Source organism: Gymnogyps californianus, chromosome 3, assembly GCF_018139145.2.
Source record: "Gymnogyps californianus isolate 813 chromosome 3, ASM1813914v2, whole genome shotgun sequence".
In the NCBI taxonomy this organism is placed as follows: domain Eukaryota; kingdom Metazoa; phylum Chordata; class Aves; order Accipitriformes; family Cathartidae; genus Gymnogyps; species Gymnogyps californianus.
Genome location: NC_059473.1, coordinates 6,983,190 through 6,999,187, shown reverse-complemented (window position 1 = coordinate 6,999,187; position 15,998 = coordinate 6,983,190). Strand labels below are relative to the sequence as shown.

The following is a 15,998-nucleotide window of genomic DNA, read 5'->3' as shown; positions in this document are numbered from 1 at the left end:
ATATAAATACGGAGGCTTCTAAAAATTAAGCCATGATGTTTAATTTATTCCAGGGAGCCAAAGGTTGGAAAGCTGTCTGCATAGGTAGGTGACCATCTTAGCAAAGCTCCAAAAGGAGTCACAGATCTCTCTTGGTTTTGGGAATATCTGAGCTTGTCATAATCCGGAATGCTAACGTGAGTTTTGGAATGGTTAGTAAACCTCATGTCTTGAAGCTTAAGCCAGACAGTAACTGCAGCAAATCTCTGAGGGGATCTAACAGTGAGGAACAGATTGTCCCACATTTTGCTACTACGAACCTTGAGACCTTCCACTGCAACATTTGGTTATTAGCAGAAACAGGTTACAGGACTAAGTGAACCTTCAGTGTGATGTAGTTCTTATAACCATAGAGCTCTGGCAAAAAAAAAAAAACGAGGTCTGAGCACATATGAAGCCTAAAATATGTATATAGTATCTCAAATGATCGGGTGAATTGGCCCTCCTTACCTGTAAATATGCTGCTTGACCTTTGCGAAACATACGTATGATTAGCTTGGACAACTAGATGTGTAAAAACAGATGAAAAAAGTATTAAAACAGACAAAAAATGGGGAAGTCTCCTTTAAGAACAGAGCATTTCTTTTGCCTCCCTCAGCATTGGATTTTATTCTGCAATTCACATATGCATTTTTAATATCCTTTTTTTAGCTTTATATTTTTCACTGCATTAAGAAATAAAAGGCTGATCAAGAAGATATCCATGCAGTGAGTCAAAAAGTGATCTGAGAAAGTTATCCTAAATTTCAAACTGAGATATTTTTAAAACTCTTATTGAGAGGCTGTTCCTGGCTTTCTTCTTTGGTCTCCCAAATTTTAACAAAGGGCTGCAATAAAAAAAAAAGTGCTAAGGAATTATGAGATATGAATCTTTCATATGGGCACAAAATAAGGTACTTACAGGTACATGGAAACCTTCAGTTGCCTCATGAAGGAGGTGTTTAAATTGCTACAGGCTCCAAATTCAGTGATTTATGGTAATAGGAAACTATACAATAGCTCTTGAAATGCAGTTTGAAATGATTGATAAAGCTTTAGTCTGACTGAACACATACAGTAGATAGATTAAGTGTCTGGCTTATCTGTCTGGTCCTGAGTGTTCATCAGTCAACCTAACTAACAAGCTAAAACTCAGGATTGTGGTCAGCAAGTTCATATTCATCTAAAAATATAGGTTCTGCAGCAAGCTCTTTCATACAAAGAGAGCACATTGAATCTGTTTAATGCTTGCTTACCCCCTACTAATGCTCTCCAGCTAGGAAAGGAAAGAACTGTGGACTTGAGAAGCAAGCTCACTCCTTGCATTTACTTCCCCCTTCATTACTTTTTAACATCACTTTAAGTAACAACTGCTGAAACCCATTAACAAAATCATTTTATGGTGCCAGAAATCTCAATAGCTCATAAAATTGTATTATGAACCATGTTAAGTTTTGCACAAGTCAAAAGTGATTTAATAGCTTTTAATCAAAACACTGGTGTTTTCTGTGTAGCTAGTTGCCTTCCAGCTTGGTACACAAAACAGCTTCAAAGTAAAGACCCAGCTAATAAAGGTGAAGTGAAGTAATAAATGTGTGGTGTAGAAGATCTAGGTACAAATTCCTAGCTGGTGTAAAGCAGTATAATGCCACAGGTCTCATGAAATCCCAGCTGCCATAGATAAGGAGGTGAAAGGAGTACATCTAGAATCAGTGGCTTCACCAGTAACTCTAATTTCACTGATTTAAAGGATGCAACTATTGATATTTTCATAGGCCAAACAAGTGATTTAAGTTGCATTCTGAGCTAAAGAAAATTTGAAGAATGTACTATGGACCACATGAAGAATTCAGCAGAAGATGAGCCTATTCTGAAAGATCAGCTTACTCCCCCTGCATTCACGACGGGGGGGGGGAGTTAAAAAAAAAAAAAAAAAAAAAAATCAATGCACTCCAAAAACCCCTTTGCTGTTAATCCGTGCTGAGTTTCAAACAAGCCTGTGGAAGGACAAGACCTGAAAAGGTATTCAACAATAAAAGAGGCAATGGACACAAAAGTATATGCTGCTAATTAAAAACTTAAAATTATATCACAATGACTTTAAATGAGAATGATCTCAGTCTAATCACATAATACTTTCTTTTGTGCTCTAGGTCACGCCGTCACTCAGATGCAGCATTCAGGAAGCACATTTCATTAGACTAAATAAAGCTTCAATCATGTGTAAAATTTCCAACTTGAATAGGCAGCCATCATATCATTCATCAGTCTAGATGTATTTAATGGGTGTAATTTCTTCCTCATATTTCTGTGTTGATTGTTTCATTTCCATTATAGAAATCTTTCAAGATTGCTCTTTTTACTGTTCTTTTGGTCAGGATAAATAATGCTTTTTAAGATGTATCCCAAATACATCCCTTTTTGCTTGTCAAAAAAATTGGGTGATTGAGATTAAATTTAAACCAAGACACAGAGAGAAACAACAAAACCAAAACAAAATGCACCCCCCCACACACCCCCCAGAACCAGATGATATTACCCATACTTGCATGGCTTGCAATAAATAATTATGTTTAATCAAAAACAAATTGAGCAGTCCTGTTCAAACACAACAGCCTCCTGTGGATTCTGACACTGTTTCTGCAGTTGAATGCAAAGGGATTATTTTTAACATATGACCTTAAAGTAAAATACAACACAAGAGCCTATCTCCATCCCTTGCTTCCTTATTCTCCCTTTTTCACCTAGATATCTATGTGTAGGTAAGTAGTACAATAAAACCTTCTACCTTCCAAATGAATAGGATGAATTAATAATTTGAGGAAGATTTGCAAACTCATCAGGAAGAAACTGTAGCACCATAGCCTTCCAGCACTAAATCTTAGTCTTCTAGCTTAATTTTGAAAAGAAAATATTTTCCTCTAGACACTTATCTTACAATTTGGATACACAGTTACTTTGCTTATCAGAGGCAAAATTATCGCAGCTTAAGTACAGTTCTGGGCTATGTACATGTTCAAAGTTTCCACATCAATAATATAACTTAGTAGTTTTCTATCTAGCATACTTCCCCCGCCCCCGCGCTTTTCTTTTTTTTCCTGTTTATTCCTTTGCCTCCATGGAGGACAGAAATGCAAAACATCACATTGGGACTGGACTAGATAGCCAGACTAAGCCTCCCCTCCTCTGACCAGCCTAAACCTTTCCCAGTTCTGCTCCTTTTATCTTCTCCCCTCTTTATGTGCAATTTCATCCATCTGTTGTTTTCTCTTGTGACCTGGGCCCCAAACCTGTAATTAGATCTGTTCTGGTGCATCAGGCTCAGCAGAATCAAACAAAAACTTCCATTTCAGAAACCCCTGAGTCTAACTGGGTCCCAAAACCTTGCAGACTCATTCTTATTAGCAGCACAGCCAAGTTAGTGGATGTAAACCCAAAGAACCTTACATTTACCTTTTCTGCTATGTGAACAGCTTTCAGAATCCCACATTAAAGCGAACAGGATGGGATAGGGGATTTATCCATCAGGCTATTACAGCTGCAACCATAGTAGCCTCCTGGCTAGTGATTTGAAGCCCATGGAGCGGAGTCCTGAAAAAAAAAAATCAAACAGTAAAAATATTGACTTAGTAATATTTCTTTTTGGTCACAACTTCCAACAGACACTAGTTATTTTGGATGTCATGATTATTTTTGAGGGTTGGGACACCACGGGAGGAGAGTAACTGGCAGAGGCATAGAAGAGACAGCCTGAAGAGGCCTTGATTCTCTCCTCATGGTAGAGACAGAAAGCTGACAGATTTAGTTGCAAAAAGAAAAAACGTGCAACTGAGGCAGTTACTTAGTTGCAACAGAAACCAGAAGAAATTCCATCAAGGATACTTACGAACTGAATGAGAATAAAAAGTTGTATGTAAAACTCTAAGGACCACCTTTCTGGCCAGGATAAGTAGGTACAGTTCAGATAACTTTTGTGATAATACAGCTATTCATCCTTTTGATACATGACCTGATTTTCATTCAAGCCAGTGGTAAGATTCTGGTGGCTTCAGCGGATGCTGAATTGGAGAACTTTGTTCAACACCCAGAAGAGACAGTGAAAAGCCAGAATGTTTCTCCAGGGACCATAGGGAGGCTGGAACCACTTTTCAGCTCTGCCAAAAGGTTCCTGTGTGACCTCCTGCCAACTGTTAATTTTGTCTGGCCAAGAAGCTCAAATATATTTTAAACACCTAATGAACTTTATTGGCCAGTGCCTCTGTGCCATAATTCCCATAAAAAAATGCAACAGTACCTGGTAATCTTTTTAGTGCAAGAATTTTTAAATGGTTATAGTAACCACTTTTTCCCTCTTTTGTGGCAAAGTGAGAGTAGGTATAAAACTTTCCTCATCTATAAGATGCGGCATCAATGTGGACAAGATTGATTTTAAATGAATCCACTTCATACTGTATTTCTCTGATAAGAGTTCTTAATCAATGTGAAAAGAAATTTCTAAGTTTCATAGAAGAGATGCTGTATACTGTTGTGTATAAAGAAAAACAGATTAAAACCTGCCCTGTAAAGGGAAGTCTGCATCTTCTATCTTCATTATAGGTTCACTCTTCAGATTCATATGCATAAGTGGAGCATTTAAAATACAGATCAGCTCAGGTCAACGGCAGCCTGACAGGTACGCAGGATTTCTTGCACTGGGTATCTCAGCATCTTTAATCTTGGAATCTTTAGATTCCAAAGCATCACACACTTTGAAGCATGTACTTTTTCTCTGTATTTCCATTGTCTTTAGTGTCCATAAAGGCATCTGAAAATTCTCTCCCAGAGTCCCACTCTGTAATTAAGCCATGGCAGAGGATTTGGGAGTCAAGACTGGGACACGATCTTGGCATTACATGGGCATTCCAGAAGGAAATACACAGGGCTAGAGAATTTCCCTCTCAAGAGTTGCTCGAAAAGAGCTGCTTTCCTCCTTAACTGAACATGTATTAATATTTTTATTCCTATTAGCATTTTTTGTTAGACAGCATCTACATGCCCCAGTCATATCTAAGGTCTTACTGTCTTTGGACAACCAGAGAGATTTAGGAATTGAATTTAGAGCTACAGCTTTCCAGCTTGGACCTATCAGATAGATAGTAATGTCTTTTCGGGACAATCTTTGCAGAGCACAACCATTTCCCAAAGGCTAACAAGAACGTCGTCATTTACTTCAGCAGGCACAAGATCAAATCCAGCATTACCATGGATGTATTTCCCAAAATGTTCTACCCGATAAAAATATTTCCGCTCTCTAAGGGGAGTCAGGAATGAGAATGTTAGCAGAGGAGTTCATAAACACAGTCCCAGCACAAAAGAGCTCTGCTTCAGACCCAGCCTCAACTTCTCAGCTCATCTGTTTCTCTCATTATGCCCAGCAGATACAAAACAGTTTTGCTTGTCATAAGCAAAAAGGGTTAATACAAACTGGGAGTTATTTACAGTTAATAGCAATGGAAAAATTGCAGGGCAGCTTGGTCCAGTATCTAATAATAAAAAATAGTTTCTTGTAAAGAGACTTGAGGGCAGAGACTCTGCAAGTTCTTCACGTTTTTTACATTTTTTCTTCAAGAAATAGCACAAAAAGTCAGTAATCCCAGCATTTTTGGGATAAAGTTTTCCACAGCTTTCTGGTGACCTTGACAATAAGAAAATCAAGGACTGGTAATCATAAGGAAAAAAAAAAAAAAAAGAAAAAAAGTTGGCCCAACCTGTCACCAGTTCATCAACTGTGGTATTTCCAGGTTTTTGACTAGCTTATTTAGTGAGAAAAAATTTTGGTCTATTTTAAGTGTGCAAAGACACTGGAGAGAGTAGTGACATACGGGTAGATTAACTTTATTGCTTTGAAATCCTCATGGTCATCTCTAAAAACAAAGGCCAAGAAATTATACAGAGGTACCCATAAGCTAAGTTTCTCGACTCTGATACAGAAAACAAAAAAACCCACTCAAAATTCAAGTCAATAGTTGCAAGAAAAGTTTCATTGAGCCCACTGATGCTTCTTTTAAGCATCTGAGAAACTCTTGCGTAGTTCAAAAAGAAAGTAGCTCCAGCTTCATTGAATTCAAGAGAACTAAGACAACACTGAAAATCAGGTGACCTTGCTTAAGAACCCTGGTTTAGAATCACATTTCTGCAGTGCCTAAAGCTTCAGCTGCAACATTAGTATAAAAGGATCTGAGCCTATGCTCAGCAGAATCAATTCCAAGTGTGCTATTAACTTCAGTGCATATTAGATGCAGTATTAAATCAAATCTTTGAAGGTATTTATGTATCTATTTCCCATTGAAATCAAGGGTTTGGGCTTTTATCTTTTACAGCAATAATGATTTAGGTCAGAGTAAGGCATAAGAGGAAAAAAAGCCTAACTCAAAAGGCCTAGTTTCTGGAAGTACTATTATCTACTAGCCAACTGTACTGCTGTTTGAGATTCCTGATCTTTATTTCTGTCAGATTAAAATATTCAGAGCTTGACCCAGAGGGCAGCAAACTAAGCTAAGGGCAGTCATCCCTTACCTCCGTTGCTGCAGCGTCCCTAGACAGTAAGAGAAACAGAAAAAACTATTTGATCTGACAGCAGCAGATACAGCACTATCACTGAGAACATCATATGCAATTAGTAACTCAAAGTATTTCTCCAGTTGAAATCCCTGTCTCTCAGTGTACGTTTGCACGGTCCCTTTGTTTTGTCTGAGACTTTTGAATGCAATAATCATGATGATGAGGTGGCAAGTCATTGACAAAATACAGTTCAGGTCCAAATAGCAGTGTAGTTTTCACATGCGGACAATCTTCATCCTGCTCTTAAAGTTTCCCGACATAGAGACAAGATGCCTGCAACCACTTATACACAATGGTTGACAGAAATGGTATGGAGTTGCCACATTTTGACATTTCCAAAACATCTGACTGTGTAATTAACAAATGGTAGGTTTTTCTCTCCCCCCACCCTTCTTTTGATTGTTTTTGTTTCTCTTGTTATCAAATAGTTTCGAGGAAGTTAGTTTATGAAAAAGATCTAGGGTAGGCCCTTCTCTGAAAAATTCCCACTGGTCTGACTTCAAGGCTAATAAAAATGCTTTATTGTTTCTTCTGTTGATCCTCCTAACTGGTCAGCAAACCCCTAGGGCACAGTTAGTGCAACAAATTCAGCTTTGAGTGCCTGGTGTCTCATACACAGCTCTAGTTAGGACTAAGTTTCCTGTTACCAAAGAACAGTCCTGCTGAATAGCTGTGCAATTTTTTTTTTTTTTTTTTTTTAATTCTTCACCTGTTCTTGTCCTTGTTTACAGGGAGAGCTCACAATGACGATGCCTATTTTTCCACAATACAATTTTTGCCAAGTGTCCAAAATAAGAATTCTACAGTATATTGGAAAAAATACAGAGCTGGTTCTCACCGCTGTTTCCCACCTCTGCCTGCACTCAAAGCATCACCTCTCAAATTTCTTCCGCACGGTTCAGGTGGAGATGTAAATTTGACTATAAGCTACATATTCTATATAGAATTATTAGACAAAAAAAATTGCTAAAAATGCAGCAAATGGAGACTGAAGCCCAAAACAGTAAAAAAACATAATTCTTGAATGTATTTGGGCTTTTATCACCTTCTGCTATTTTACAAGAAGCAGAAAAAAGTGTATTTAATTGTCTGACATTAGTGCAAAAGTTAAAATTGAGGGCTCATACAGATACTGAAGCACAAGCAGGCAGTGCACTGCTACATCCTTATAAAGCAAGCATTCCCTCAAATGAGATAGTAAACAGCACAGAATAAAGGAAAGCTTCTCTGTCTCTTGCAATGAGCAGCATTTTACGCCACAGGTAGCCTTTCTAATTTCCCTTTGACTTCAGGTGGAGTAGGGAAACACTAATGTGTTTTTGAAACAAGTTCACTGAGTTCAATGGGAGTGTTTCCACTAACTTCAGAGAGGTTTGGAACACACTCAGTGTAAATAAGGATGGCAGAATGGCAGAAAACACACAAATGTACTATTTAAAGCTAAGAAAAAAATTGTTGTGGTTCAATAAATCTGAAAAAAAAAATTAAACCCATCCTTCTGAAACAGGCTGAAAGAAATTTTGCTCTTACCTGTACTCTTATCTAGTACATTTTTCATATTTCTTGAACTTCTATAGAGTCTACTAAAACTCTAGAGATGTGGGAACAAGAAGTAATAACTATCTTTTTTCTTTCAGGACTCTGAACAAAATCCTGGCCTAACTGAAGGTAGCGGAAGCTTTGCATTGATTTCTATGAAGCCAGAACTTCAACCCCTGAGAAGAAACTGCAACCCCCATTTAAAAGAAAAAAAATCTGTCAAGAAAACTGGCACAAAAACATAACTAAACAAAGTACACAAGGGATTTCAAATGAGATTAGAAGCATTGTTTTGACCTTGTGGCTTTCAGAGGGGTGTGAGAAAAACACAGTAACAGCACAAGAAGCCTTTGCAAACCAGGCAGCCGAGACAGACAGTTTAAAGGAATTGGAAAAGAAAGTCTAAACGGAAATGGAGTGAAAGGAAAATACAGCTCCATCTAGGGTGAAAGGAATGAAGACCGATAATCATTGGGATTCAGCTTTGTTTCTGTGGTAGGTGCTCTAAAAATCCATGTTGGAGGAGCAGACAGAAAGGTCATGGAAGTCGGAATTATTATATGAGAAAGGAAGTAAGGAACAATGGGCTCAGAGAAGTCATGACAACTGAAGGATTGGTGGTCTTCACTGTGAAAGAATGGGTGGCCTTTATTGATGGGCCCTTTCTATAGAGATGAATTACTGTGTGCAATATCTATACAGACCAGAAGTGCACTGGTGACAGACTTGCTGAATTATTTGCTGTGGATAAACTATCTAAGTATTCTTTCCTGATTTGGATTTTGAGCAAGTCTAATTACTGCTGTAATATGTATTACAAACCCCAGTCCAAGAAAGCACATACATATGGTTCCTAACTGTGGGCACGTGAGAAGTCTCTTTAGCCCCAGCGGGACTATATCTGTACTTAAACTGAACAGAAGGTTATGTTTCACAAAGAACAAGATCCACTCTACTAAACACATGAGCAAAGAAGTCACATGAAAAGACACAGAAGCAGAGTTTCCCAAACAAGACTTAGACGTTTACTGCCAATTCTTCTGTAGCACTGGTCACTACTCTGTGACTTTGTTTCCCTTCCCACACCATCCTTTTTCTACTTCGTTTACTAAGCTCTTTAGAGCAATGTGGTCTTCCTACTACATCTGTATTTCACCTACGACAAAGGAGCCTTGATGAGCTATAATCATTAATTGATGGTTCCCAAATTACACATTATTCATTATTTGTAGCTTGTGACTGATCACTAAATACACGCCCCTTTTTAATCAGGAAAAGTAGACCAAAACAAGCAGTAAAGAGCGAGTAAAGAAGAGAGAATAGGTGTTATTGAATTTTTTTTGCTTGTACTAATTGAGTTATTCATGTGAAGATACTCTTCCAGCAGCAACGTGAGCAAAACCTCCCACACCCATTTTCACAAAAACGACCGAGGCAAGCAGGCAAAAAGAGCTGAAACATTTGCCGTGAAATTCAGAGGCGCATTTGCAGTAAATGTCCTGCTGCAACTAAAAGTGAAGGGGGTGGGATCTAGTAATACTTGTTTACTTCAGGTTTAGCACATGACAGACCCGGTCATAGGTGGGAAAACATGCTACATTCAGTCTTCTGTTCGGATCAAAGCTGTTCATTGCAACCCTGAAAAAAGAAAGCACGCAAGGACTGGGAGATTTCTGTTAGAGGAGACATTTTGTAGGACAAAACTGTGGGAATCTGTGGGTGTGTAGTATGCTGAGGTTTGAACTTGGGAACTGTGAATGTAATCTCGACATCCAAGACTAGTAATGTGCAGAAGGAGCCAACACCACAGACCACCTAATTTCTGAAAAGTCCGAGTTGGAGCTGTCGCCCACAGCAATACAATCCATCTGCATGCCACGAGATCTCACAGTTCTCAGTCTGGCTTATACGCAGACTTATGATTATCTGTCCCGTTATCCGTATGGACCTATTTGGTTTCCTTCTATACCTCCTGCAACTTTGAATACATGATTAGCAATATGATGTAGACAAGTGCTTTCCCCCCACCCCCAGCACTCCCCTCCTTTTTTTGGTCAGGAAATGCCAGCCCTTGTGAGTCTCTCATAGAAAATGAATGGGAAATTTGCAAATTCCTGTAAACACCCACAAACTTTCTCATGATCTCTTTTTACTTTTCAATGGATGGTCCTTTGCGACTCCAAGAAGCCTGGGCTGCTGAATACAGCAATCATATTGTGCCAGCCTCTGAAACGTGTGGTTGTTTCACAAGGCAAATGCCCACACTACCTGGAGCTGGGCAAGCACACAATCGCTTTAGTCTAACAGAGTCACTCTGACTTCTTTCTTTCTTTTTTTTCTTTTTTTTCTTTTTTTTTTTTTTTAAAAAGGCAACCAACAATGCACAAATACAGATTTGTTGAGCATTAGCTTTTACAAGGTAATCCTTATTAAGGCATGCTAAAGCACAGGCTGATCCAGGCTTGCACTGCTAGTCCTTGAGAGGGTCCTGCTCAAGGTTTTCTGGAGTGCTGAGCTTAGACTTCTTAGCGTCAAGTCTCCAGCAATTCCTAAAAATAACATCACCAAGCCCTCTCATACTTGGCACCAAAGGAACCTAAATCATATCACTGTGGAACAGCACTGTGATACAGTTTCACCCAGTGACTCAAACATCAATCCCACAGCTCCCAGCTCAGCCAAGTGTCCGTTTGAGAAAGACACCACATCTTGACCGGAATACAGAAGAATGGATGAAACCACAGTGGGGAAATCTAGCGGTAGATTTCATTTGCAAGTCTCCAAAAGTGTCTAAGAGTTATTGGAAAATAGCATCTGACAGATTATCATGCCTGGAACTGTTCAAGGGAACCAGGTAAAAAATAATGAAATCAGTCCTTTTGGGCTGTATGAAGAGTCCAAGCTCCCACCAACCCTCAGCCAGATGACCCCGAGATGCCCTTACAGACTCATCAGCAGTTCAGCAGCAGCCAGAACAAGGAGGAAATTGGGGGCCTTATTAGAGACCAGCCAAAGCAAAACAAAACAAACCAAAGACTTGGTTGCCACTGCCAAAAAGCTGCTTTCACAAGTCAGGAATCCTGATCATGCAGCTGCCTCACTTGCCCCTCATTTGCCCACATCCGCTGAGTTTACAAATGAACCTATTAGAAGGCATGATTTTCTATTTCATTTGCCAGGGGGAAAGATGGTAACAAAAGGAGGCTGTGAGTGAATGAATATGCCAATGCTCCTTTTGGTTTTACTGGCATGTCATTATATTTTAAAAATAGAACTTGATTTTTAAAATAAACAAAGCATAATATGGAGGTTTCTGTGTAAACAAAGGATTGTACATGTGGTGGTATGATACAAAATTTCATGATCAAGAAATTTCTCATTCAGCTTGTCTAATCAGCCAGAACAAACTTGCAGTCAGTAGACTTTAATTATAATTGCATTTAATTGATTCTGTTTCCTTCTTTTTTAAAAAAATCTGTGGTATTGTGGTGCTGCATCAACAGTAGTTCTTGACACAAGAATGCACATTAGGGTCTCTAGGGTAGGAAACAGAAAGAACCATATGAGTAACCATCTCATACCCACTATGTCGTTTACTTACTATTTATTTCCATTAGAAATGCTCAGAGGCACCAGCAAACTAATCTCTGAATCTGAACAGCCATCTCCCCTGCCTTTGAGGGGAGCCCCTGTCCATGCAGGGAACAAGCAGGGAAGCTGGGCCCGGTGCCTGCAAGGGGAGCTGAGTCATGAGTACTTAAGTTGGTGGTAACACTGAGAGTCAAGCAGTGCTGGCCGTGGCCAGATACCTAGTTAATCATCTTGGGAAAATCATCAGCGGAAAGAGAGGCACCTTCAGGCTTACATGACAAATAAATGGGGATTTTCAAAAATCTAATATTGAAAATGTGGGCGCCAGTCAGAAGTTCACATCCTTTTCTCAAGCAATCTCTGCATGACTTATTCAAGGCAGTACAGAGTCCCTGTGACAGTTGGAAATCATATCCAGATTGCTTGACTCAACCTTAGAAGTATTATTCTTCCTTTAGCACAGTGGCTAACATGTCCAGCAACAGCAAAATGAATTAGGATCCCAAGCCACCTTTTCAAAGGATTTTGGCATAATGTCACATTAAAACAATGGAATGTAGGTTCTTAATTCACTTAGTCATTTTTTAAAATGAACAGAGGATTAACAAGGATCATGCTACAAACACACTTATGCTCTTGGCGTATATTTAAGGCTTGCTATCTGCATATGCTGTGTCAGTCCCTTGACCTCTGTGCGTATGAAGACAACGCTCAGAATTCACACACCCTTCTGGTGTTTCTGTCTGGCCATGCTAACTGGCCCCTAATCAGTTAACACTGCCTTTTTTAGGAGAGTTTTCTAAAAGCCCATGAAAGACAATAGACATTGAGAATCAGATTTTGGCTTCGTGAAATGGCACTATAAAAAAAACCCAGGACTCTCAACAAAGATGTCAGTGACTCAACAGCTCTCGGTAACCACTGCAAAATAAACATTAGACAGTAATTGCTATGTAGGGGTTGAGCATCTGCTAAGAGGAACCATATTTTCATTGAATATGATTCTAACAAAGTAATCACTCCCCAGCAGAAATATGGCTGAAGGGCAATACTTCAAATGTGGAGTGTGTTGATATACAGCAGTCTCCCCTCATACACGAAACACAGTGTGCTCGACTATGTAAATAACAGAAGCTTTTTGTTTGAAAGAGGATGTTTTACAATAAAAGATATTTTTTAAAGTCAACAGTTTTCCGGTTACTTGTGTGGTATCATGTCCCCTGAAGCACTGTGCTAGCAAATGGCTCTGAGGGCACCTTTATATGTGGGTTTGGCCTACACTGTGCAGTGGAGATGCAGCCCAGCGCCAAACCAATACTGGAAGTCCACACGTCGAAAACCCCTCTCAGCAGGAATTATTAGCCAGGATGCAGCTGTAAACGTATACAGCCAGCTTACTTCCCTGTGCAAGCGAGCTCATGCGGTCTGGTGAGACGTCTCTGTGCCACACGCTGCACTGCCTCCTGCTCTGTGGTTATTTCGAGTAAAACCAACTTAAACGGCATTGCACTGTTAGTGCAATCCTGCCCATCATCTTTGAAGCAAACGCTTATTCCTGGGAAAACATGCTCTGTTTGGTAACTCAAACTCCTAAAAGAAAGCTTCTTTTGATGGTAAAGTAGGTAAACTGGAGGAGTGTTTGCTCTCTGCCATAATCTTGGATAATAGAGCCAGTTTTCTAAACAGAGCTGAGCTTTGGGAATCGGCTATTCCTGTCAGACCCAGATTCCTCGTAGCAAGAATGCTTGCAATCCGTGCGACTCCCTGTCCCAGGACAGTATGGCTGTGTAAACAGAAGACTACAGTGGGATTAAACTGAAATTTCACATCATACTCTCGCAGAGAGACCAGCCTCCACAGCCCTGGCTATCTGCTTTTACCTGTTGTGGGACATAACAGTGTTATCTGGGAAATATAGCTAGAAGAGAAAGAAATCATTGCACTACTACTCTGTGTGATAGGAGAAAGAATGCAAGTCTAAAACAGGTTATATTAAACAGTGCATTTTCTTATTTTTATAACGTGTTGTGTACAAGTATATAGCACCCTGGATACATCCAGATGCTAAGCCAAGTCTGGAAAGCCACCCAAGTTTTTGCATACCTATTTGAGTACCTAAAGTAGTGCAGACTGACTTTCAGAAACGCTGAGAACTCTCAGTTCGCAGTGGAGCAAAAAGGCAGAGCCACTAATACCCAGGCTGTACAATCAACTACTGAAAACCATGTATCTGCACAATTAGACTCTTAAATGTCTTAGAAAAATCTGCTTGATGGTGCCAGAATTTAAGCACTTGTTTTTGCAAACTTAATGACAGAATTGTAGCATTTACACAATTGTATAAACAACATCAGCACTAAAGTTTAAAATCAGTAGCTTATAGTCTTCTCTACATTTCTTAAATATATATACAATTTAAAAGATTAAATTGTGCTTTCTAGCATAAATATCAACATTACTGCATTTAAGTTCCTCTCCTACCACACCTCTGACTAAATAATACTTTTATACCTCACTTCTAATTAAGAGTACCAAATTCTACCTGGAATTTCAATATAGAACAAAACGAGTATTTAGTGAACAAGGGTTTTTTAGGCTGGCTATAAAAACATCATTTGCAGCATATTCTAGAGAGAAAAACAGTTGAACTTAACAAATAGAGCTGATCGGGGAGAACTGCTGCAAATTCTAATACCACTTTATCAGTAGTGACACAAGTAATTTCTGTTGTGGAGTGATCCTCACAATTCCTCTCAGACGCTGATAAATCCAAGTGGCTGGAGAACTAAAAGCTCTGATCCAAAGTCCCTTAAAGAAACAGGCTTTAGAGAGTGACTTAATAAAAACTCCCACCCCAAGCTGTCTGGCAGCTGAAAGAACAGAGAAGAGAGATTCTGAAGGGCAGTTAAGCAGCCAGTTCCACTGAAATTCCAAGGATTTTGATCCTTGCATCCCCTTTATAACACTGAAAAACCTCTTTGTATCTATTAAAACGTTATGAAGGAAAAGAAGGCTTTTGGATGATATCTGGCTTGCATGGAATATGATAGCATATAAACATACAGGAAGGAGGCAGTCCCTTCCCTGCAAAGTTTACAACATAAATGAAAACAGCAGAGCTCGATATAGCACAAGGAAACAATAAGGCGAGATTGGCCATCATGAAGAAACGAGTCACAGTAAATCAGCTGCCTCTCATCTCTTCTGTAGGCACTCCAGCAAAGAGCCCAGCAAATTGCCAGACCATGAAACCTGCACATTTCACCTGAGAGAAGCAAATCACAGCTTGCCAAAACCAAACCAGCCTTTAACCTTTTCAGTCTTTTAACCTTTACATAAACTGTGCTTGTTTTCCCGTATGAACAATGGCCTTATTGTTTAAGTTAAAATACAGTACATGACCTGTGATGTTAGGAAATGAATGAATTGTTGTGTTGTCAACAGTTACTTTTTTTCCATGCCTCCCTATATCTAGGAATTTCTTTCCATGTCTTTAGTTTTAAGGAAAACATGACACTTGGGAGAAGGCCACTGATACCCTAAGTTAACAAGTTATAGTAGTGAAAATTATGTGACATGGATTTTCAGTAATTCAGAAACTCCTAATATAGGCCTGTTTTTCAAAAGAATTCCCCTCCAATTTAGGCATGTAACATTAATTTTCAAGAATTTACATTGCCCAGAAATTCTCATTTCAGACACACAGTGGGCACTTTACAAAACCTGGCTACTTATTAAAATGCCAAAATGGAAGCAGAGCTCTTCCGAACATCTGGCCAGACTGTGGCTATGTGACTCAAGATGACTGCATGAGAAAATACAGGGTAGGTAAGAGAGTAACAAAAGATTAGGAAGAAAAATTCAGACACTCATTCAACATTAGACATGAAGTCCATCTTCAAACACTCATTGCTTACTACAAGTTCATTTAGAATTGGAAAATGTCCAAAACAATTATGGCAAAGATGAAGATAAAGCAGAATTTTTACATATAGCAGAGAAGGTATCCTAAGTATCCCTCTTCTCAAGGACAAGAGACAACAACATAACAATTAAGGAAGAAAAACTTTTGAAAAGGGATCCTTAGAGTCCCAAGAAGTTTTTAAAAAGAAATTCATAAACAATATGAAATGTCCCTTAAGCAATTACACACAGTTTTCTAGATCAGAACACTTCCATCAACTCAGGAAGGAAAAGGTTCTCACTTTTGTGAGACCCACTGGACATTGAATGGACCTATGAACAAATGT

General features: G+C 39.1%; 1 long non-coding RNA gene across 1 annotated transcript in view; it reads right to left on the bottom strand.

Annotated features, from left to right (window-relative positions):
• Positions 1-509: 509 nt before the first annotated feature.
• LOC127015195 (uncharacterized) overlaps positions 510-15,998 on the bottom strand; it is a 134,182-nt gene continuing 118,693 nt past the window's right edge. The window contains exons 3-4 of the long non-coding RNA XR_007766296.1: positions 3,472-3,609; positions 510-543 (exon numbers count right to left, since the gene is read on the bottom strand). This is a non-coding gene — a long non-coding RNA (uncharacterized LOC127015195). The remainder of the gene's footprint in view (positions 544-3,471; positions 3,610-15,998) is intronic.